This window comes from Hippopotamus amphibius, chromosome 5 (genome assembly GCF_030028045.1).
Source record: "Hippopotamus amphibius kiboko isolate mHipAmp2 chromosome 5, mHipAmp2.hap2, whole genome shotgun sequence".
NCBI lineage: Eukaryota > Metazoa > Chordata > Mammalia > Artiodactyla > Hippopotamidae > Hippopotamus > Hippopotamus amphibius.
The window spans coordinates 80,655,069-80,679,690 of record NC_080190.1 but is presented as its reverse complement, the minus strand read 5'-3'; the positions used below and the strand labels follow the sequence as shown (position 1 = coordinate 80,679,690).

Here is a 24,622-nt window from a genome sequence, read left to right as displayed (position 1 = left end):
ACTCCTTGGCAGTATGTCCATAATAAAGGAAATGATCCCAGCTGAAAGCAAGGACAAGCATAAAGGAATGAAAAGCAATGGGAAGAGTAAATGTGGGGTAAATTTAAACGGCTGTTGATACCAAAACAAAACAAAACCCAGCAATAATAATTTTTTTTGTGGTCTAAAATATATAAAGGAGGAAATGAAAGGAATTATAACAGCTTCAGGTCCCTGTGTTGTCCAGAAAGTAGTAAAGTGCTCATTTGTATTAAACATCAAAAAGTCATGGATTCGTATTGAACCCCTTATGGTAGTCATAAAACAGAGAGATTAAAAGAATGTTTAACTAACAAGCTAATATGGGAGAAATGTTTTTAAATTAATAAAATACTTGCGTATTGGTTGAATGAAAGCAATAAGGAAGACAGGAATGAATGTGGTACAGATAGGGAAAATGGCAAAATAGAACTATTTATTCCCTAACATATTAGGAATTACATTACGTATAAATAGATAAATACTGTATTTAAAAGTCAAAGACTTTGGACTAGAATTAAAAAATCAAAATCTAATTACATGTTGCTTACAAAAGAAATACATTAAATATAAGGATACAAAGGTTGCAGACAAAAGGATGCAAATATGTCATGAAAGCATTAGACATAAAGTATAATGGGGAAAGGAGAGTCGTTTCAACATATGCACTACGTCATTGGATATCACTATAGGGAAAAAAATCAAATTCATTATTACTGGCTCACACCATGCAAACATCAGTTTCAGGTGGATTGTGGATCAAAATGTGAAAAATAAAGGAATAAAATGTCTAGAAAATAATTCAGGCACACCTTGTTTTATTGTGCTTCATCTTATTGCACATCACAGTGCTTTTTTTTTTTTCTTTTTTTCAAATTGAAGGTTTGTGGCAACTCTGAGTCAAGTAAGCCTATCAGCACCATTCTTTTAACAGCATTTTTTTACTCACTATCTCTGTGTCACATTTTAGTAATGCTCACAATATTTCAAACTCTCCACCAGCAAAAAGATTATGACTTGCTGAAGGCCCAGGTGATGGTTAACATTTTTTAGCAATAAAGTATTTTTTAACGAAGGTATGTATATACATTGGTTTTTTTTTTTTTAGACATAATGCTATTGCACACTTAATAGACTACAGTATAGTGCAAACACCGAGAAACCAAAGCATTTGTGCAACTCGCTTATTGCAATACTTGCTTTACTGGCATGGTCTGGAACCAAACCTGCAATACCTCTGAGGTATGCTTGTATAGGATAATATCGTTATGACTTTAGAGTAAATAAAGGTCTCTCAAACAGGATATAAAAAGTACTAACTATAAAGAAAACAAATGATAAATTTGACTATTAATATGAAGAACTTATATTCATCAAAAAAACCACTGAGAGAATGAAATGGTAAGCCACAAAGTAGAAGTTATTTGTAATACATATAACTGACAAAGGACTGCTTCCTGAATATAAACAGGATTCCTACAAGACACTAAGAAAGAGACAGATCACCCAGTTTTTTTTTTCACCCAGCTTTTTTTTTTCACCCAGTTTTTTTAAAGGGCAAAGACTTGAACAGACACTTTAAAAAGAGGGCATCTGGGACTAGCCTGGTGGTGCAGTGGTTAAGACTCCCTGCCCTCAATGCAGCAGGTTGGGTTCAATCCCTGGTCAGGGAACTAGGTCTCACATGCATGCTGTAACTAAGAATTTGTATGCCAAAACTAAGGCACCTATGTGCCACAACTAAGACTCAGTGCAATCAAATAAATAAATATTTTTTAAAAAGAGGGTATTGGGACTCCCCTGGAGGCGCAGTGGTTAAGAATCCACCTGCCAATGCAGGGGCCACGGGTCCCCTAGTCCAGGAAGATCCCACATGCCACAGAGCAACTAAGCCTGTGTGCCACAACTACTGAAGCCTGCATTCCCAGAGCTTCTGCTCTGCAACAAGAGAAGCTACCGCAATGAAAAGCCCAAGCACCACAACAAAGAGTAGCCCCCACTCGCCGCAACTAGAGAAAGCCCACGTGCAGCAACGAAGACCCAACACAGCCAATAAATAAATAAATTTATTTTAAAATTAACATAAAAAAGAGGGTCTCTAAATGGCCAATAAGTACCTTATGAAAAGATGTACAACACCATCAACCATCAGGAAAATGCACATTAAACTGCAGTATGATGTACGGCACATCAACAAGATGGCTAAAATTTAAAAGCCTGACAATACTAAGTGTCAGAAAAGGTAAAGAATCATTAGTCCTCTCCTATACTGCTGGTGGGACTGTACATGAATGCAGTGTCTTTGAAATCTCTTTGACAGATGTGCTAATGTCAAAAATACGTCAATCACACAATGCAGCACCACGACTCCTAAGTTTACACTCATGAAATGCACATATCCTCATTATTCACAGTAGTCATGTTCTATAGTCACCACGAGCACTGAATTAGCAGATACTGAACCACTGCTCTCAGGAGAAATGCAAAGTTCACTTCCTGTGGAGGCTTTGGTTACAACATTATCATTAATGGATCAACAAATAACCTTGTTTTATGTGTGTTCCTGTTTAAAAACACCTTATTTAATATATATATTGTTGATTCGTTAACACTGGATTTGTGGTCAGAGCACTGGAACTCATGCCTGAACAAAGTTTACCAAACACATACATTCTCCATAAGGCGCATCACAGCCTTGCTGCATTCAGGAACACCAGACAGCACTTCAGCACTGTGCTGGCGAGGGGGCCATTTGAACAGGAAAATCACCAAGAAAAAGCACAAAAATGTGAGAAAACATAGCATTAAATAGCAAAAAGGGCACTTGTCTACAGTATGAGACCTGTAACGAGGAAACGGAGCACTGCCTTGCTCAACCTCAGCTGGGATTGTGCACGTCAGGTGACTCAAATTTTTAGTCACTCTGGGCACATCCATGAATGACAGGGAAAGCTCTGCAGGTATTGACTGGGGGTGCTTACAAATAAATTTTAGTAAGTAGACAAACTCACAAATACAGAATCCACAAATAAAGAAGATCAACTGTATACACGATCAGACAACATTATTCGTAAGAACCAAAACCTGGAAGGGAAAACAAATGTCCACAAGTAGGAGAATGGATAATTTGTGGAACGTCCATTCATTGGAAGCTTTGCAAAGATGAACAAATTAGTACAATCTGCAAGAATACGGATGCATTTCAAAAACATATGGTTAGACAAAAAGGCAAAGAGGAAGCACTATGATTCCATTTATTTTATATTTTTATATACCCAAAACTAATTCATGATGTTAGACATCACCACGGATAGTGGCTTCTCTGGGGAGAAGAGGGGTAATAGCGAAGAGATTCATAAGGAGGGCTGGTGGCATATTGGACGTGTTTTATTTTTCAGTGGTGGTGGTGATGAGTACATTCATTTTGTGAAACTGCATCAAGCAGTATATTCACAATGTGTGCACTTTCTGACTATGATGTATGCCAGTCTAAAATAATAAAAAAGAGGGGAATTCCCTGGCGGTCCAATGCTTAGGGCACCACACTTCCACTGCAGGGGGCACAGGTCCGATCCCTGGTCAGGAACTAAAATCCCACTTGCCACGTGGCTCGGCCAAAACAAAAAACAAGACAAAACAAACAAACAAAAAAACCCAAACAACAACAAAAACAAAACAGAACAAAATCCTAAAATAATAAAAAGAGAGAAAGAGAACACAGATTTCTGAGCCATGTCCTGGAGCAAGAGAGCAGGAATGGGGTCTGATACACTTGAGAAGAGATAGTCCTTATTAGAAACACCAGACTTTATTTTCCAGTTTCCTAATTGTAGCCAATGTGATATGTGAAAAGTGGCATCGTGTTTGAAGTTGTGTTTCTCTACTACAATTACTTCATGGCCACTCAGATTTTCTCCTGTGAATTGTCTTTTCCTATGCATTGCCAGTTTATTCCTTTCTTGAGTTCCCCATGCTTTTCCTAAGGCTTTTGTTGAAGGAAGCCTTTTATTGCCAGTTCAATATCTTTAACTTTTACAGTCTACTAATTTTGTTTCTTCTTGTGTCTAGTTTAACATTTTATATCTTTTATAGAAATCAATCCATTTTCTCATGGGTTTCATATGTATTGTAATGTTTGTTCATAAATTTAAAACTATTTTTAAAATCACTTGTCTCCATAGACACTTCTCCTTTTCATTCTGTATTTTATATTTACCTCTTTTCTGATTTATCTTGTTCAGTCTTATCAGAGGCTTGCTAGCTTATTAATCTTTTCAAAGAACGAACTTATGCTTTGTTAATCTTTGATATTGATTTTTGTTCTCTAGTTCCTTGATTTCTGATCTTATCTTTATATTTACTTTTTTCTTATTCTTTAGATTTATTATCTTTTTATTAGCTTCTGCTGTTAAATGCTTGTTTGTTTTCTTTCCTTTATTTTCCTCTCTATTTTAATTTTCTAATAAATGTATTTAAAGCTCTAAATTTTCATCTGAGTAATACCTTAATCATCTCCAATATTTTTATGTTTTTATTATAAAATGTTTTTTAGTTTTAGAATTATTAAGCATTTTAAATATATAGGAAAATATGGAAAATGGTTTAAAAAAACACTTGTATACCTACTATCAAACTTACTGATTTTTCATATTTTCCTGTAATTAAATCTGATACATTTCCAGAATGCGTAACATTATTTGCTCCCAAAATTTTACATATAGTGCGATTTTGTCTGATATTATAATTATTACTCCAACATTCTTTTAGTTCAATTTATCCTGGCTTATATTTTTACCACACCTTATGTTCCACTTTTTTTTTTTACTTTTTTTTTTTCAGAAATAAATGCAACACAAAACATTTGGCTGAACTTTATAAAAAGCCATTCTGGCATTTAATCTTTGGGATTAGTGGTTTTAATCCATGTGTTCAGAATTACTGTAATTACTGTGTTTAATTGTTGATGTTTTTGTGATTTATTACAACTAAGATTTTTAATTCTTAAAAGTTGTATGTCTTTGTTTCTTGTTTCTTACCTTCCTTTTCCTTTTTATTAATTCACATAAAATTGTGAGAAAGAATACAGACAGATCCATGTATCCCTTACCCAGTTTCCCACAATGGTAACATTTTGTAAAAATATAGAACAATATCACAACCAGGGAATTGGCATTGGTGCAATCCACTGATCTTATTCAGATATCCTCTCTTGTGTGTGTGTGCAAGTGTGTGTCCATAGTTCTGTATAATTTTATCCCTTGTGTGAGTTCATGTATCCACCACCATATTCAAGGTACAGAACAACGCCACCACCACGAGCATCCCTATAGCCCGTGTTATAAGCACACCACTACTTCCCACCCTGACCCCCATCCCTAGTGTCTGCAAGCCACTACATCTGTTCTCCATTTCTAAAATTGTGTCATTTCAAAAATGTCATATAAATAGAATCATAAATAACGCACCTTTTGGAATTGGCTTTTTCCACTCAACATAGTTCCCTGGAGATTCACATGCCAAAAGTTTATTCATTTCTATTGCTGACTAGTGTTCCATGCTCTGTCTGGACCACAGTTTATGCAACCATTCACCCACTGAAGGATATCTGTGATGTTCCCAGCTTGGGAATACTACAAATAAAGCGCTATGAACATTTGTGTGCAGGTTTCTGTGTGAAATTAATGCGGCTACCTGGGCTGCACCTTAGCAAACTTTCACCTCCCCTTCATTCTATCCTCATCCCACCTCCAAGGTGATACATTTGTATGTATCTCAAGGCCATATTTTAGTTCTAGATTACTAGTAAGATACATTGTTTTATTTGTAAGCTATTTCCTCAGCAGTAAAATTTACTGAAGTTTTTTTTCATGTACTCTCTCATATAACTCACGCTGCCCTCCTGCACTTATTTTTCATCTTGTGGAAATATTTCCTTTAAGAATGCTTCAAAGAAGATATATATATTGTAAGTCTTTTAAGGACTTAACAGGTCTGAGAACATCTTTATTTCACATTCAAACTCTGAATAATGGTTTGGCTTCACATTCTGTGTTCTTGCCTTCTACGTTGTTATTGAAAAGTCTGAGATCAGTCTAATTCTTATCCCTTTCTAGATGATTTGCCCTTAGAAATTTCTTTTTATCTTTGTTATATATAAAGTTTAATTGCAACCCAATGACCACCCCGCCCTTTTCTGTTCTGTTAGAGTTATTAAGCCCGTTGGTAAAAAAGGTCTTATATCTTTTCCTTTCTTCTGGGCAACTTTCAGTCATTAGTCTCTCAAATATTTCCTCTCTCTCCTCAATTAATTGTTTTCTTTTCTTCTGGGATTTTTTTTTCATATGAACATTGATCAAATAACTCTCTTCCATATGTGGTTTACCTTTTATTTTTTCCTTCTCTCTGTCTGTTCCTCAGGCCCTCAGAGGTTTTGAATGGATGTCTGGCTCACTAATTGGTTTTTCAACGGAATCCACTTCACTATTCAACTCATTTACTGAGACTTTTTTTCAGTTTTCACACTCTGCCTTCTCTGAATTTCCATTTGGGTTTCTTTATGACTTTTTGCTTTACTTTCTGTCTCCAATACCCCCCTTATCTTTGGGAAATACATGATCTGTCTATTGAACATCTTGTGTCTAATTACGCTTCATCAGGTAAGAGTCCTTCCTTTGCTGTTGTCCCTTTATAGCAGTCACCCTTCTAAGAAATCTCATGTATTTTCCATTGGAGTTCATGTTTGCTTAGGCATATTAACCACTTTGGGTGGTGATGAGTCTTTGGAGAAGGGGATAACGCCAAGGTCACATCTTGTGCCCAACCTAGTAGGTTTGGTTGTGGGAGGAGGGGGCATCGTCTCAGGGCAAAGAACCACTGATGGAATAATCTGTGTGTCTGTGCCTGTAGAAATATGTAGACTTCCTCAGTTGTGATTATCTGCCCCTCATGGAACAGGGAGCGCTGGAGGAATGCTCAAGACATAAGCCCTCCCGTGGCGGCTCCTCTGAGGCTGGTCTTCCAGTCCTACCTCCCCTGACTCACTGGCCAGCAGGTGCTCGTCTCTTTCCAGAAGCAACACAGTGGGCACTGGCCTTCCCACGCAATGTGGGAGAAATAAAAAGCCATGCCCGAAAACCTCTCCTCCTCTTTATTATCTGTTTCTTCCCCACATGGAGACCAAATCACTTTCAGTTGCCTGGGGGGGGGTCTCAGTTATTTTTTATTATTAACTTGTCAGATCCATCAGCATCTCTCTGGCTTCTAAAGGTGTGTGTAGGGCTGGACTCAAGGGAAAGAGCCAGCAGCCCACCTCTCATAGCTTTCCTAAAGGATAAAGAGTTTGCTGATTCTGTAAACAATTTTCTACATTATAGTGATATGAATACTGTAACTTTGTGTCCATTTTCTATTTGACGAGATATAGTATGTGTGGTCTCTGAGTGAAAGGGAAATATATTTATCCTGAAACATCTCTTATAATGCATATGTCAAAGTCTGGAAACCAATTTTAGAGACACATACTGAATGGCGAGCAAATCATGTAGGTGTATTTGGGGAGTTGGGGTTTTTCTGAGCATAAGCCACCTGTTTTCCTTGCTTGGCCCTGCAATAAACCTTTCTCTGCTCTAAAAAAAAAAAAAAAAATCATGCAGGTGTAAAATTGCAGTGCTTCACTACAGCACGTAATAATTTCATGAAGCTTTAGATTTTTAAAACATCTTCTTATTGAATCCATTTGTAGTAAAGAGAGTAGTGGCTAATTTCAGAGCCATGCAATGTTTAGCTATTCCTGTACAGGAGGATAATTAGTTCATTAGTAATAACCCCTTAAATGAATGACTAACAGCTATTTGAGCTTTGTGAGATCTTTGGTGATATTTTCACAACCAATAATGAGGCAATTTGAAGATACAGTTTCAGTGTTCGGGGGAAAGCTCTTGAACAGAGAATTGAGATTCATCATTTCTGTTATTCCTCCCAGTTGGAAGTAAAATGAGGTCCAAGAGAGATCATCTGATGTGGCTTAAATCCTCACGGAACTAAGGCGTGTGTGTGTTATTTTCAGAGAATGATGTTAAGACCGGGGTAGGCAGGAAGTTTGCAGGCAAGCTTCTATCCATTTTAGAAATAGAAATACTCAATTCTAACACAGACACCTACAATTTCAGTTCTTCTTACCAAACTCTCTTTCCTGACTTATTAATATTTTCACTTAAGGAGTATTAGCATTTTACCTCATTCTTTAGAAACTTTGAAAGTAATCAGGTCATTTTATATAACTATGATGGATTAAACTACCCAACTGATATGTGAATGCCCAATGGTACTAAGCTTTCAACTGCAAATTGTGTAAACACTACTAGTCCTCATGTGTCTAAAATCTTTTCATTACTTGGGCAACAAAGATTTAATCTCCAATTTTTAAAAATTGTTTTTCTTAGAAATATTTAAATTGTATTCCTTTGGCTTCTATTTTCCAAGAAAGAAAGATTAACATAATTCTCCCCTGAATAAAGACTTTTGGGTATTTTAGCCTGCTTCCCAAAAATGCTGTCTGATAATATGACAAAAGGAAATGTAATATATGAAAGAGCATTTGTCTAGGAAACTGTAGTGGACACTGTTGTTTGCTGAGCCAACGTCCCTTCCTCTTTTTGCCCTTCCTGACAGAACTTGGGGAGTATTCAGGTAATCAACCCTCCCTTCTTGGGAGCTGTTAGATGGTAACCTCCCTAGCTTCTCAGCTAGGTTGTGATTAGATGAAAACGGTTGACCTACGAGATTCTACTGGACAAAACTTTATGGTCCAGGGTTTGGCAATCCCAGATAGCTGAACTAAATTCAATCAGACCATGTTTTGTGGCCCATGCTGGGATGTTGATGGAGGCTGGGGGAGTAGTTTTCAACTTTCTCTTCTAAAACAGCAGTGAACAGAGAAACCACTGTATCTATCTTGGACCTTAATGGAGGCAGCCTATAAGCAAAGCTGACACATTGTGAATGGAAATGATTGAAAAAAAGAAATGCAAAGAATCTGGGGTTTTGATGATAAGTCTTAGCTGCTGAATCAACCAGTGCAGGTGTCCATTCCTACTTTCGTTTAAGCCATTTAGAGCTGGTGTGCCTGTTAGCTGTGGCGCAACACACAGCTGATTCAACCAAAATCAGATGACTTTGATGGGTGTTTAGTCTCTGCTACAAAGTTGGTGACCTTTGAGAAGTACTTTCTCTCAATTTGAGTTTCTATATTTGTAATATAATATCTCATGTTTATCTCAGAAGATGAAGTGTAAAAATGAAGACACAAAATGATATATACAATATATAAAAGAGCAACAGTAGTAGAAAAAGTATACAAGTTCTCAAATCTTGAATAGTAGCAGGCACTAATAAAATGAAAATTAGTCTTATATGTGTATGTTTGGCAGCCAAGGTGACCATTGTGGGCCGTATTTATTACTCTCCTATTATTATGTAAGAAATATAGATTGGGTGAGATCAGGAATTAATTCTACCCAAGATTCAACCTTCCAGCAATAATAAAAGATATTTTGCAGAAGGGTAGTGCAGTTACTCATCCCCATCAATCCCATCACCCCCATCATCCCCATCTTCCCCATTATCCCCATCATATCTTCAACATCCCCGTCATCCCCATCATCCTCATCATCCCCATCATCCCCATCATATCCTCAACATCCCCATCATCCTCATCATCCCCATCATCCCCATCATCCTCATCATCCTCGTCATGTCCTCAACATCCTCGTCATCCCCATCATCCTCAACATCCCCATCATCCCCATCATCCTCATCATCCCCATCATCCCCATCATATCCTCAACATCCCCATCATCCTCATCATCCCCATCATCCCCGTGATCCTCATCATCCCCATCATCCCCATCATCCTCATCACTACCACTACCACCATCATCATCACTACTGTTAATTAACAGTGATTGGTCAGGAGCTGTTCTAAAAGTTGTTAATCCTCAAAATAATCTTATGAAGCACATAGTTTGCAACATTGTGGCAACTTTAAATCACAATTCAAATTCTTTGACATTCCTAAAATCAAGAAGTGGACTTACTCCTCTCCTCTTGATTCTGGGCTGCCCTTAGTGACTTTCTGGTAACCAATGGATTCTAGAAAAGCTTTCACCAACTGTTCTGGGTCACCTGCCTTGAGGGAAGCCAGCTGCCTGTCAAGAAGTCTGTCTGTCCTGATATCGCCACGCTGAGAAGACTACACGCAACTGCTTGGTCAACGGCACCACCAATACAATCTCAGCTGACAACCACTCTCAGCTGCCAGTCATGTGAGTGAGGCATCTTGCCTGTCCAGCCCAGCTGAACGGACATAACTGCAACCTCGGTCTCGTGACCACAACCCCTACTGAGACCTGCCCAGCCATGCCCTTCCCGAATTATGACCCACAAAATTGTGAGCAAAGTAAAATGACTGTGCTGGGACAGACTTCTATTTCACAGGTGAGAAAATTAAGGCATCCTCAAAAGCCAAAAACATATTCTGACCGTGAGTCTGCTCAGTCCCCTTTCCTTTGTGGATAAGTCAATTAGGTATGACTTTTAGAAGTCCTTTCCAAATCTGCAGCCTCTTTAAAACTCTAAGCAACAAGTTACTTTTTCTTCCCCTGCATCACTCAGTTGTAAACACCCAGATAAAGAAGGAAAGAGAATACTACCAGAAACAAGTAGGTAGATAAATATCTGGAACAACTGAACACTCAGTTTTAGAACATGAAGTCAAAGTCGATAGGGATCTCCAACAACCTGGCTCCTCCTCTTAATTTCTCTACTTATACTCATGGTCTCTTTACTCCTGCCTCATCGTGGCTTATTTGTTGCTCTTGCACCACTAGAATTCAACCCTTTGAGAGCAGCAATCCTGTCTACGTGCTGACTGCTCTGTTCCCCAGCACCTAGCATAGTGTGACACATACTAGAACTCACCATGTGTTAAGAGTAAATTGACTGTGTACATGTCAATCTAAATTGACACGTACACACTGATATATTTAAAATGGATAACCAACAGGGACCTACTGTATAGAAATATTATTAACAACCTAAATAGGAAAAGAATTTGAAAAAGAATAGATACGTGTATATGTATAACTGAATCACTTTGCTGTACACCTGAAACTAACACAACATTGTCACTCAACTCTACTCCAATATAAAATAAAGAGTTTAAAAAAAGAGTAAGTTGATTAACACAACATCGTAAATCAACTATACTTCAATTTAAAAAAAAAAGAGTGAACTGAATGAAGGCCAGAAATTATGGTCACTTTCAACATTTTTCTTTCCCTCCATCGAACTACAGATCATAAATGGAGAACATTGTTCAGGTCTAGCCTTCCCCTTTTTGATTCTACCCAAGTTAAGCAGTTCATTTCTTCACCGCTGCAGTTAATGATGAGCCTTTCTGCCTTCTGCCATTTCACTCTTCCAATCTATCTCATCTATTATTGCTCCAAAAACGTTAGTGGCTTTCATTGCTGGCCAGATGGAAAGCCAAGTCCTTCAAGGCCTTTCCCCAGTTGACCTCAGCGCTGATGTGGATGCCTCCCCATGGCTCTCCTGTGTGTTCCTAGATGTCACCCAAGTGGACTATTCACTCCTCCCAGGACAAACGCATACATTTCTAACTTCAGGTGACTACTTCCCATGCCTTTTCTTTTCCAAAATCCTCAACCATTAAAAAGCCAACCAATTCATCAAGGGCCATCTCAAATGTCACTTTAGTAAAGAACTCTTGCCTGATCCCCACACCATATATAGTCTCCATTCTCTGAACCCCTGTGGCATATATTATTGATATATTCCTCCATGACATCTGGGTTTTATGTACATATACGTTCTACTGTAGGTACTTAATGAGGTTTGAGAATAGTTCATACTCATTTTTTTAATCCTATGAATCATATAGTCTAGCAAGGTATTAACGATGATAGGAACTCAGTAAGTATTTAATTAACTGAATGAACTTTCAGGGAAGTTACACTGAAAGGACTCCTCCAATTTGAAGCAGATAAAACAATTAAGTTAAAAAATATCCATCCTAATAAAGGTTAATAGGGGAAAAGCTTTCCTGATAAGTGATCCCAGTAGACTGACTACATTAAAAATTAAAGTCTCAGAGTAAAATCTCAATATGCCACTCATCTGTACCAGCGCTGCATTGTTTTCTAAGCTGTTCAATGACTAAATGGAAATTTTAAATCATTTGACTACAGTTTTAAAGTGGAAAAGACACAAAAACCTGGAAGTCAAAAAGGAAAACAAGTGACAAATCTGGATACATAGAAATTTCAACTTCTACACAGCAAAAATGTCATAAATGAAAATCAAAATACAAATGACCTTTTAGGAAAAAAATGTTTCTAACACATAGCACGGTCAAAGAGTCAAGTTCCTCAACCTTCAAGAGTTTTGAAAATCAATAAGAAGAAAAACAAACATCCCAAGAGAAAATAGGCAGAATAAGCAGAATAAATACAAATGACCAATAAATATATATCCGAGACAAAGATGTGCAAATAAATCATTACCCTTTTTTAGGAAAGTCATTTGGCAATGCTTGGCATGATTAAAAAAGCACCTGGTCTTTGAGCTAGCTATTCCACTTCGAAGCATGTACCCTACAGATATATACAGACAAGAAAAAAAAAAAAAGAGCTGTGTGAAAAAGTACAGTAATTGCATCCCGAGAAACAACTGGAAATAACCAAAGGATGAAAATAAATCAACCAAAGTTACTGTTACACACCATGCAACCATTCACAGCAGAAGGTTAAGTCTCTTAACATGGAAAGGCTTCCAAGAAAAATTAAGTGAAAATAAGTAAAGCACAGAACAAATAGCATTCTGTTAAGATATCATTTGAGTTTTTTAAAATAACAAAACAGCAGGCATATACAGCCATATATGCCTATGCACGAATGAAATATTTCTGGAAGGATATACTTGAAACTGTTTCCTTGTAGTCCAGGGAGGGACAGGGGATTTTCTTTCTATTTTACCACTTTCTGCTGTATTTCTCTCTCTTTTTTAACTTTTTTTTTTTCTTTCAAAGAAACCACATGCATCCTTTACTTTTTTAACAGGAAGGAAATTTAAATTTTAATTTTAAAAAAATTTGTCCACTTCTTTTCCTTTGGCCTATTTGCCAAAATCTGCAGTGTTACCTTTGGTGCTAAACGTCCCCCTTTGCAGAGTCCCTGTCGTGGTTTGTGGTGACACGTTTGATCAGTGCAAGCCGGCAGTCGGGGAAAGGGCTTCCTAATCAGAGCTCTTCAGAAGTAGGAGAGCTGCACTGAGTCCTGAGAGCCACAGGATAAATGGAAACACATGCCCAGACCGAGGGCAGCCAAGGAATTTTAAAGGGAAACAGGAGCAAGAGGGGAAGAGAGAGCGTGCCTCCTAAATCGCCTCCCAGCTTATCTCCTGGGCATGTTCTGGTAGCTCGACTTGAAAAGAAAAGGAGGCAGACCCCGCCCGGTAGGTGAAAGCTATTATTCTTCCCACCTCTCAGAACAGGCGCCTTTCCAAAGACAGCTCAGGGGTGGGATGGAAGAGGGACCTGCCAAAGAGCTCCCACCAGAGTGTTTTATGGGACAAATGTGCAGCCAGAGAATCAAGGAGGCAGAGTGTTCATGCAGCTCCTTAGACACGTCATCTGGCCGTACGGAAAACAGAGAAATGTCCCCAAACTGTGTTCTATAGAGAACAGTAAAAGCTACTTGGGAATGAGCTATGCTGCAATGCTGTGATGCCTCGAGTACCAGCCTGGGGATGCTGCCGGCTCAGCATGAGAACTGCGGGGATACAGAGGGGCTGGAGCGGCGGAAGCCGTCAGCCCATCCTGTCATCGTGAATGCCTCAGGTGGGCTTTCCCTGGTGTCAGTATTCTGTGTCCACAAACCGCAGGAGGTGTAACATGAGCTCCAAACAGACGATGATCAGGGCTCCAGAGACAGCGAACAACCCGCTCACCAGGGACAGAGCCTCTGTATCTAACTTTGAAAAGGGAGCCCAGCTGGCCAGCTGCAGCCTCATCAGGGTGGCCACAGGCTGAGCCCCAATTCCGCAAAACAAAAGACGTGATCAATATCTACCTCCAGCAAAAGGAGCTCAAATGAGACTTCTTCACAAATGACAGGCCACAGGGGCAAGAAGGAAAGGGCAGAGGGAGACACCTGTACAGTCTGGCATCACCGGCACAGGGGAGGTGAGGCACAGAGGGGACAGGACCACAATACTGAGGGCGGCCGGTACACACCATACACATCCTGCATTTGAGGTCCTGCAGCATTTCGCCCATTCCTCTGTTTTGACATGTGTCCTAGATTGTAATCATCCACATACATTTGCTCCCTCCCAAAGCAAGGACACCTTCAAGGTCAGAGCATGCCCTTGATAAATCTGTGAGTGAACAGAGTTCTCCCAGGGTGAGCTTTAGTCTGCCCCACGCTTGTCTCAGGCCACCATCAAGCTTGGAGGAAATGAAAGCCCAGAGCTCCCAGCAGAGCCTGCAGAAAGGATGCTGTCAGCAGAAAGAGCAGGAAGACCTAGGAAGCCTTCTGCTCCTCTCAGGAGCCCATGCACGTGGGCAAGGGCCTTGGTGCTGATACCTCTCAGCTGTGCCCCCTGCAGGTTATTCTAAAACCCCTGGCACCCTGGCCCTGAACGGAGGAAGAAGAAAGCCAGAGAGCAGAAGGGACACACGAGGAGCATGACAGAAGGGCTGGTAAACCAGAGCTGCGGGGGTGAAGTGGCGGGAGAGGTGACAAGCGACTACCTGCTCCTTAAATGTACAAGATCAGGCATCCAAGTGAAGGCTGGTCCGTAGGACAACCAACCAGCAACACAGGTAGCAAGGCAGGGGGTCCATGGCATTGGGGGTTCCGCAGCAACGCGCTCAGATCCCCTGAGTGAAGGGTCTCACTGAAGTTCAGGGAGCTGCACTCATTGACATGACCTGCAAAAGCTTGTGTGTGAGTGTATTTGCATGGGAATAGGGTCCACAGATTTCATTAAAGGCTTGTGATTTTAAAAAAAGAGGGGGGGTGGGATTAATGTGCATGTGAATTACTTGGAGATCTTGTTAAAATGAGGTTCCGGTTCTCAAGCCAGGGTGGGCCTGAGACTCTGCCCTCCAACCACATCCGGATGATGCCCGTGTTGCCAGGTCGCAGTCCGCACCTTGAGTAGCAGGGACCTAACTGTGGGCCTTACCTGCTGAAACCAACAGCCTCCGGATGGCCACGCCACCTGTACCCAGAGGGTTCAGTGCGACACTGGCTGATCTGGATTTTAGCACACGTGACAAGAAACACTCGACACGAGACAAGCTCAGACAGGTATTACTGGCACTTCCTAAATGCCTTTGGAGTTTAGGGCCAGCTCATCATTAATATGAAGACCTAGGAAAACTGTCTTCCATCACCGCTGAAAACAGATAACCTGGAGTCTCAGGTGTCTGGGCCCTTCTGGTGAGTCCAGAAGGAAATCCAGCAAAGAGAGAGTTCTTCCTCATTCTGGCTTTCATCTACCACCCCTGGGAAACGGACAAAAGCAAGGATGGTCAAGTGACCTCATTTTGTTTATAGAGAATGTGCGTGGTGCTGAATGAAAGTGCGTATGAAAGATCAGATTAAACCTTCCCAGGCAAACTGAAGCCTGGGTGGTTGCTGGCAGCAAGTTCCACTGGCAAACACTGTCCATACAGGGCGAGTCTTAGCCCTCCAGGCCTGGCTGGGCTTTCGGTCACCAAGCAGGGCACTGAAGGCTGAGCAGTGTTGAGATCTGGTCCCGAGACAGGAAGTCTGCCGGCGCAAGTAGAAAGCCCAGGATCTGACAGCCGGATTGTGCATCAGCAGCTCCATCCCCTGTACACAAAGTATCATAAAGGCTGAAATCCAAATTGAAGTCTAAAAATAGCGCGATGAAATTATTTCCTTCTTCCCTCCACCAGAGAGCAAAGCGGCTGACATCAATATCCGCAGGGCATAACTGACTTCTCCAGAGTTTACGTGGAAAGAACGATTACACAACTGCCCTTTCTCACCAGCAGACCTACCATCCCAGGAAATAAGGAAGGGAAAGCAATTACACTGTTGCTGAAAACCAATAATGGATATTTGATTACGATTATTAATGGGGAAAGAAAGAGACAGACCGCTGAGCTGCAACCAGCCCCTAAGTGAATCTGCATGAGATTCCAAGGGGGGATTAATTTTTTGTTTTCTTTTCATCTCTCAGCCAGTCATTGGAATGTGACACCAAACTTTAAGCATGGCCTGTCACATCCTTATCAATATTCAATGCCACTGCACTGTGGTCACATTATCTCCCCTGGATTCCCAAGTGACAGGCTCCTTGCTGTGGGGGATTGTTTTCCCTTTGCCTCTAAAAGGGAGGCGGATGTGGCAGGGAACTGACTTGTCAGGTGCAGGAAATTAACTAATTTTCAAGACATCAGAAAGACATTTTGTAGCAAATATTTACTTCTCTGTTTCTTTCCTACTGATAGGGAACATACATTATCTAATCTGGAGGATGCTGGATTTACAATCTCTGTGAACAAAGGGATGTTGTGGCTCATTCTTAAAAAATTAATGCTGTCAATTCCTTCAGCCCCTGGTGGGAACACCTCTGCAGCAGGAAGTACTTTTGTCATTAGGTAGAGGAGAGTGTGAGATTTCTCTGACTTTATATGGTATCCTGAAAACCCGTTCTCCTAAACCACTTACCTATTTATTGAATTTCCTATTACTGTCTGCCTCAAGGTCCGCATAAACATGGCAGCTTCATCCAAAGTGGGCCAATAGCAACCAGAGATCCCCAGAGGGGAAGGCTGGGAACAGGGACGCCAGGTGAGGAGGAGACCAGTGTGTATAACCCTGTCTGTGCCTGGAGGGGCTCCAGGCACTTTTCACGCATTATTTCATTCTATCAAACGATTTCACTGTGAGGTGAGTGCTATGAGGATACTGCTATCAACTTTACAGATCAGGACATGGACTCAAGATTCTGATGTTTGCTCAGAGTTACCCAGCGAGCTAGTTGGTGGAGCTGAGATTGAATCCCATCCTGATGACAAAACCCATGATCTGATGTACCAGATTTGCACTCATTTTATGAGAAATATTTACTCTCAACTTGGGAAACACGATTTCCTATTCTATACTGAAACCAAACAAAACACTTAGGGACTCATTTGACTGGTCTCAAATACACTGCATAAGACCCCAAAAGCCACCTTTATCTGGTAATTTTTCTGTCATAGATCTTGCTCATTTTTGTGCAAATCTAGGAACATTTCTCTTGAGATGACAGGAGTAACAGTAGTTGTAAATGGTAACAGATAGAACGGGCATTCATTATTATGTGTAAAACTGAGCATTTCCCTAGGCTGCCTATCACAAAAACAAAGGTTTCCACTGAAAACTATTTTAAGATTCTATATACATACACACACGTGCACATATATGTTATGAAACACTTTTTATCTAATCCTTATTATTTTTTCCTGGACTCTAATATTCAGTCTTTTTCAATAATAGTAGTAATAATAACTATAATTATTATTATGTTATTACAAATAATATTATTGTTGTAAATAATAATAATAATAATGGAAACAAACATAAATGGAGCGTGTGGCATTATTGGTGAAAACAGGCTTTACGTATCTCATTTAATCTGCATATCAGCTCTGTGAGGAACGTTACTATTACATTTCTTTTTATAAACAAGAAAACTGAAACTTAGAGAGATTAAATAATTTTGCCAAGGTCACTAAACTAGAAAGTATAGAATCTGACCCAGAACCATCTTCTTGGCCCTGCGTCATCCTTCGTCCCAAACCCCATCCATCCAGGTGCTGGCCAGGTGCTGGCCCTGAACCAACAACGTCTTGCTTTCTCCAGCTGTGCTGGCCAGCTCGTCACCTGGATTACACGCTACCTTTTCCTGCCACCTTCCCTTGACCCCCTGCATAGGCTGAACTGGCTGACACTACCACCTTGCCTTAGACCTCAAGAAGCAGCCGCGTCTCAGCCACACGACAGTAGGCTCCCCAGGGGCACGTCTCCCTTCCCTGCCCACCCAGCCCGGTGTCTGGTGCACTGTGAATGTTGCACACAGAACTGCCCAGAAGCCCATCCACTGGGACCATGGGTCTGCCCCCTCCCCACCCATGAGTGATGAGAGAAACATTGTCGCCATCTTCTGAGTGACATCTCTTCATACCCATAACAATAATTTTGAACTTTCCCCTTTTCTCTGTTTTTGTTACACTGAAGGAGTCCCCAGTCCAACAAGCCATATTCAAAACGCTATTTTCTAGTATTTTAATCCCTTCAGTCATCCAATTTCCTCACCTTCCCCACATGTTCTATTCTATGTTTCCTGGTACATTTGTACCTTACTTTAAAAGTAATTAAAATGTCTGCATTTATAAAATATATAAAATAGAGGTGGCCGGTTTAATCACGAAAGGGTTGACTGTAAAGTTCTTTTAAGTACTTATCTTTCGTGACAGATTTATCAGTTTGTTCAAAGATCAGTAATGACTGGACTGGGTCTGTCAGGCAGACTCGGGGTCAGGCTGCTCACATGTGAATCCTGGCTCCGCCCTCACAAGCATGTGACTGTGGGCAAGTGACTTAACCTCTCTGTGCCTCAGTTACCTCATCTGTAAAGTGGGGATAATGACAGCATCTGCCTCCATGGATTGTGAAGATAAAATGAGTTGGTACATAAAGCACTACTGAAGAGATAAGTTAGAAACTTACACTCAGCTAAAAATAACCCCATGCTTGTTTTGCTTTTGTGAAATATGCTTGCTGCCTTGGAGAAAAACAGGATGACCTAACAATTCAATGTAACTTTAAGATGTTTTGCTAAAAAATGGAATGGTCTGCACCTGCTCTTGTAAGTTTCTGTTTGAAAACTTCCATGCTCTGTAAACATGTGCACTATAAAAGTAAAGCTCACCCTGAGCTTGGGGCCCAGAACTTTGGAGTCTTAGCTCACCTGGGGCCGCCGTCTTAAAAAACCTGAGTTCTCCAACCCTCTGAGTGTGATGCTTGGTTTCTCGACGGACCGATTTCTGCAACACTATGAACGATGCCTGGATGTGATGGGTACCACTACCAATACCTCTACTGTCACCACCACCTTTACCTTCATTACAAAGCCCTCCAGGACCAGGGCTCTGACTACCTCTACATGTCAGTTATGAGTTCACTGCCTCTCAGCTCCAAATCTATCCCTCACTGCCTGCTTTGCAAACATTTAGCTGGGCCCTTTAAAGCTTTGTCCTTTGTCAGTAGAGGGAGCTGGAGAGAACTTCTAAGAGGAGGGGGTCTTCTTCCTGGTTCCACACACTCTCAGCAGTCCCCTAAGGGGATGGCTTCCCTAGACCCTGCTCCCAGAGCACCCGCAGCTGCTGCAGCACCAGCTCCTGGAGCACGTGTGGTATCCCAGCTCCTGCAGTAGGGGTGGTTTCCCCAGGGCTCAGCTTCCATGGCTTCTGCAGAACCAGGCTTCTTCAGGCACAGCCCCCCAGCTTCCGGCTCCTGCTGTGTGGGCAGTTTCTCCTGCAGGAGTCCCTGCAGCACACGCAGCTGCTCCAGCATCTGGATGTTAGAGGCTCCCTGAAGCCAACAGTTCCCCTGAAAATCCCCTCAAGCACTTTGTTAGCAGACTGCCTCTGGGAAGACAACTCCCTGTGAACAGGAACCCTAGAAGGTAGGTCCCTGGAAGTTCCAGGTGAAGGCCTGCTGGCAGGTTCACTGGTATAGGATGCAGCACTCCAGACGCCATCGTCATGCCCTCTTTAAGGACGTCTGCATCTTAGCCTGAGGGCAGAGGGGTTCCTGGTCTTAGCCCTGTGGGTGGTGGCTAAGTTCTCTTCACTTCCTACTGGTGGACCCCTCATTATTCCAATCCTTTGTTATAATGAATAATTCTTTGTATTATACTATCCCTCTTCAAGTTACTTGCTTGGGTTCTGTCTCCTGCTTAGACCTTGATCAAACCACTCTGCTCTCATCTCCTTGCCCTTAATAGGAACCATCCGGTACCCTCAGCCTTCTTTGTGTTCCATATACTCCCCGTCTATTCTTATCTTAAGATTTTTTTTTTTCATTTTCCAGAATGTCCTGCAATGCCACCAAGCCTTCACACGGCTGGTTCCTGTGAGTCACTTCCAGAGTCTGCAACCTGCAGTTTTCCAACTCAGGCCCTACAACCTCAGTCACCATCCAGTACATGGGCCAGTTTCCCTTTCTTCATAGCGCCTCTCACTGCATGAATTATCTTATTCTATCCTTTGCCTCCCTCCCTAATTAAATGCAAGTTCTGTGACAGCAAAGCCTGTGACGGTATTGTTTACTGTTAGAGCTCCAGGGAAGAGTTGTCAGATGATATGAGAACACTTGATAGATAGTTGTATTAAAAAGATAGAAGGAAGAATAAGAAATGTTTAAAAAAAAAAAAAAAAAAGGAGGAATCTGGTTCCCGGCCATAGTGCCCCTGATTTCATGAATTACTTCTATTACCCACTCTCCCAGTCACTGCTGCCTCAAATCCTGGAAGCACCGCTGTCAGTTACTTCCCACACTCAGTCACTAAGACCCACAGATGTGTTTTCTTTAAATGTGTCCCTTCCTTCTACTCTTTTTTCTCCAGTAGTTCCATCATTCTCCATACATCAGTCCTGTCTCTATGAACTCATGACTTTATTAGCTTAATAGCCTCCTTACTGGCCTCTCTAATTCCAAGTTCCTTCTCCTTTTCAATTTGAAGGTTCTGAAGTATAAAGGTTCTGAATAATGTTGCCCACCAGTTTTTCTAAAACACTGCCTTTCACCGAGCCCTTCCCCTCTTCTTTACAGACCAGTCGTTGCTTGTTTCATCCACCTAAACATACTTGGCTCCCTTCTAAGGCCTCCTACGCTGGCTCCGTGCTGCGTAACCAGCGGCACTGCCCATCAAGGTGCCACAACGCTTCTGCCTGTTCAGACCTTCCTCCCTGGCCCCATGGATGAGCCAGGCCACGCCTGTCCCAGGGCCCACTCTCGGGGGCTCTCCCCGCTGAGGTTCTGGCAGGGGCAGCTCAACCTTTCGGCCCTACAAAGGCTTCACTGGCAACCACAGAATCACTGATAAGCTCCCTCTCTCACCTCCATACTCCAGAAAACATCTGAAATTTTTTAATATAAATATATGTTGTCTTGTCCTCATCTTATCAAAAGAAATACGTAAGCTCCTTTGTTCTCTGAGGCTTCAGGTAAGGTTCTGAACAAGTAGTGGGAAAGGATGAATGATAAACAATCGGTAGCCTCCTGGTTGAGGGTTAGTGTGAGTTCTAGGACCCAGAGAACCTACCTTGGGTCAACCTAAGGTCAATCCTGTTCCCATAGAAGGCTCTAAGATAGTCATCTGACTCAAATCACAGTCTTTCTCGTTATTTATATATTAAATCTAATATGACACATTTTACATGTACCTTGTATAAAAAATTTACTTTGGAAAAAAAATCAGAAATGAGAATCTTCCACAAAGGTTTTGTTTCTGTTGAAAGGTCCTCCTCCTGCCTGTTTTTATCCTGTAGGTTTCATATTTTCCTTCTTTTGAAATTGTTTTTTTTTTTTTAAGCTCTTTATTGGAGTATTTACACTGTTGTGTCAGTTTCTGCTGCACAACAAAGTGAATCAGCTGTATATATACATATATCCCCATATCTCCTCCCTCTTGAGCCTCCTTCCCACCCTCCCTATCCCACCCCTCTAGGTCATCACCCATCATCGAATTGACCTCCCTGTGTTATGCAGCAGCTTCCCACTAGCTATCTATTTTACATTTGGTAGTGTATATATGTCAGTGCTACTCTCTCACTTTGTCCCCCCAAAAAAGACTTTCTTTGGGAAGAGCTATATCTTTCCTCACACTTTCACCCCTGGAAACAGGGATCCAAGGAAAGAACACAGGTGCCTGTTAGTTAAACGGTGTCGGTCCCATCAGTTCAAAATTTCAAGGCTCTTGAGCAAAGAGAAATTAATTTTTTAATTTCCCATATAACAAGAATTTGGGAAACAACAAAATGTCCTTCAATGAAATATGGTTAAGCAAATCGTAATATATGTACTTATTGAATGTTAATTACTATTAAAACTATGGTTATAATGATCATATAGTAACACAGAAAAATATTTTTGACAAACCACATGGTTGAAAAAAAAGCCAGTATTTCCAAAATCAGTATATACAATTATTATACCTGTCATGAGTCCTGGGCGACCTTGGCGTAGTATACTCTAAGCATGAGGAGGAGAATTAAAATGTCAGCACAGAATGGGTCAAAAACAGAGCTCTGCAAAACTGAAATCTAAAGAGGATTCTGGCCCCCAGCTCTTTAGGACTTGACCCCTTTCTGATTAAACGGACTGTTGGGCTTACACTACAAAGATGCTAACTATATGTGGGTTTTATTTCCTATTCTCAGGAAGGTTTACATTCACAAGTCATCTTGGCAGGTGCGGAACAGCATGTGGAGTACTGCACCTTTCATCTAAGAGAGGGTTATGAATATATATGGCTATGTTATTAAAAAGCAGTGGAAGGATAAACCAAAACTGAATTAAAATGGTTTCCTGTAGGAGAAAGTCAGGAAAAGGCTGAAGAGAGCAAAAGACAGCCATACTTGCACCTTGTTTTGTACATTTAACTTTGAACCATAAGGTTTGTGTTATTATCTTTCTAAAGGAAGCAACCACTAAAATAAAAGGCAAAATAAAAGAGGTTAGCCTACTGTGCATTGAGCTAACTCTGCATTAAGTTGATGGTTGAACTACACCAAGGGGAATTAATTAAAGTAACTTTAAAACTATGTAATTTAACTGTGCCTCCTGAGTAGGATATATCCTAAGAACAAAAAGAACTGCAAATAAGTCTTAGGTTGTTTTCAGTTATTACATTATTAAAAAAATGTCAGTAGTATTATTCTGAAACCATACATAAGATGGGTATACCAAATATAATACACATACATATATAGTAGGATATACTACATACATGTAGTCAAATATACTTTATAATAGAGATAGATAAATATACAGATAGGCATATGTCTTTTAATGATATAAGGAAGAAAATTTTTCAGCATAAGAGAAAAGAAATGCAAGTATAAAATCAAAGAAGTAAAACTATGTAATCCTAAATTTGAACTGGAAATAACAGTGTGAATCTGTGATAAAATGTCTTTGTCTGAAAAAAAAATCCTTGCTCTGTCTACTGAAAAGTTCAAAACTAATGACAATCCAGTAGCTATGAGCACCCCCCATCCCCAGGGCCCAGACTGTGGTCTCTAAGTATCATTTCCTACTAAAAGTAATAAGAGCTCCTTGCAGAAGATGCTGATTTTAGATCTGGGCCAGGAAATGTACAAGATGAGCCTGAAACATCTGGTTACATCAGAAAACAAGGAAGTGTTTAGGTTGATGTTAAAAGATTCAGGAACCAGTTTGAGAGGGATCTCAGCCAAAGATGGCAAAAATTTGAAAAAGAATAATTTCTGTAAAGAATTGGAACATAACAAATACATTAAAAGTCCATGACTTCATAATGCTATCACACAGCCATGCACCCACACGCACACACGCTCTTTTTGTTCACCTTTAGAGCACTCTAGGAAACCAATTATTATTCTCAAACTGGTGCATAAAGAGAAAGAATCAAACATTTCTTTTTTTTCATAAATCATAACTCAGGGCAATTAAATAGATGTTGGAGGAAATTTTGTTTTTAAACTTTGAGACATTTACTTACTTTCTCACATCACCAATCATGGATATTACGAGTGAAACTAAGTGTCTGCATCTTTCATCACTTCAGGAAAACAGCACTACTGACTGCCTATGACATCCTATGGAGAACTTTAATCCTTGGTCATAGTGTGAAGAGCTCCTGGTTTCACAAACTCACAAACCCTGTTTGAAATGACCTAAAGAAATTTCTTTTTTTTTTAATAGAAGAATTTTATGTGAAAAAAAATGAGGACTGTGATGGAAGTAGAATATTTCTATTTTGCAATCCACTAATGAAATAATAAATGTAGTCAATAATCACCAATTTAGGTAAAAAGCTGATGGAAAAGTTGATACAAAGAGGGTAGGGCACCCAACAACCAATCTGAACACCACAGCAGAGAAAGAACACATAGCATTGGCTTCCTTATGTAGAAAGTTACAATGCTATCAGTGAAGCACTATGACAATAAAATCAAACCTCGGTATAATCAAATCTATAGATCTAACTACCAGTTTATGGGAAATACATGGGGAAAAGAAGCAGGTTAATTACCAGATACAAGTAGCCAAATTCTGTAGGACAAAAACATTGGTTGGGTCAATAACAAGCAAGTAAAGTAAATGGAGTGGGAACCTGTATGTTAAAAGAGACCTAAGACACATTTCTTAATTTGAATAAACCACCTGTCAAAATAAAATTATGAGACAATTTGGGACAATTGGATATCTAATGATATTAAGAAAGTCTTGTTAAT

At 40.4% G+C, this 24,622-nt stretch overlaps 1 protein-coding gene and 1 non-coding gene across 2 annotated transcripts in view; both read right to left on the bottom strand.

The window, feature by feature from the left end:
* Window positions 1-24,622, bottom strand: part of DISC1 (DISC1 scaffold protein) — a 348,040-nt gene that overhangs the window by 30,943 nt on the left and 292,475 nt on the right. The gene's annotated exons all lie outside the window — the stretch shown is intronic.
* Window positions 23,937-24,063, bottom strand: LOC130854699 (small nucleolar RNA SNORA25). The gene has a single exon (XR_009054139.1). It is a non-coding gene; the product is annotated as a small nucleolar RNA SNORA25 (small nucleolar RNA).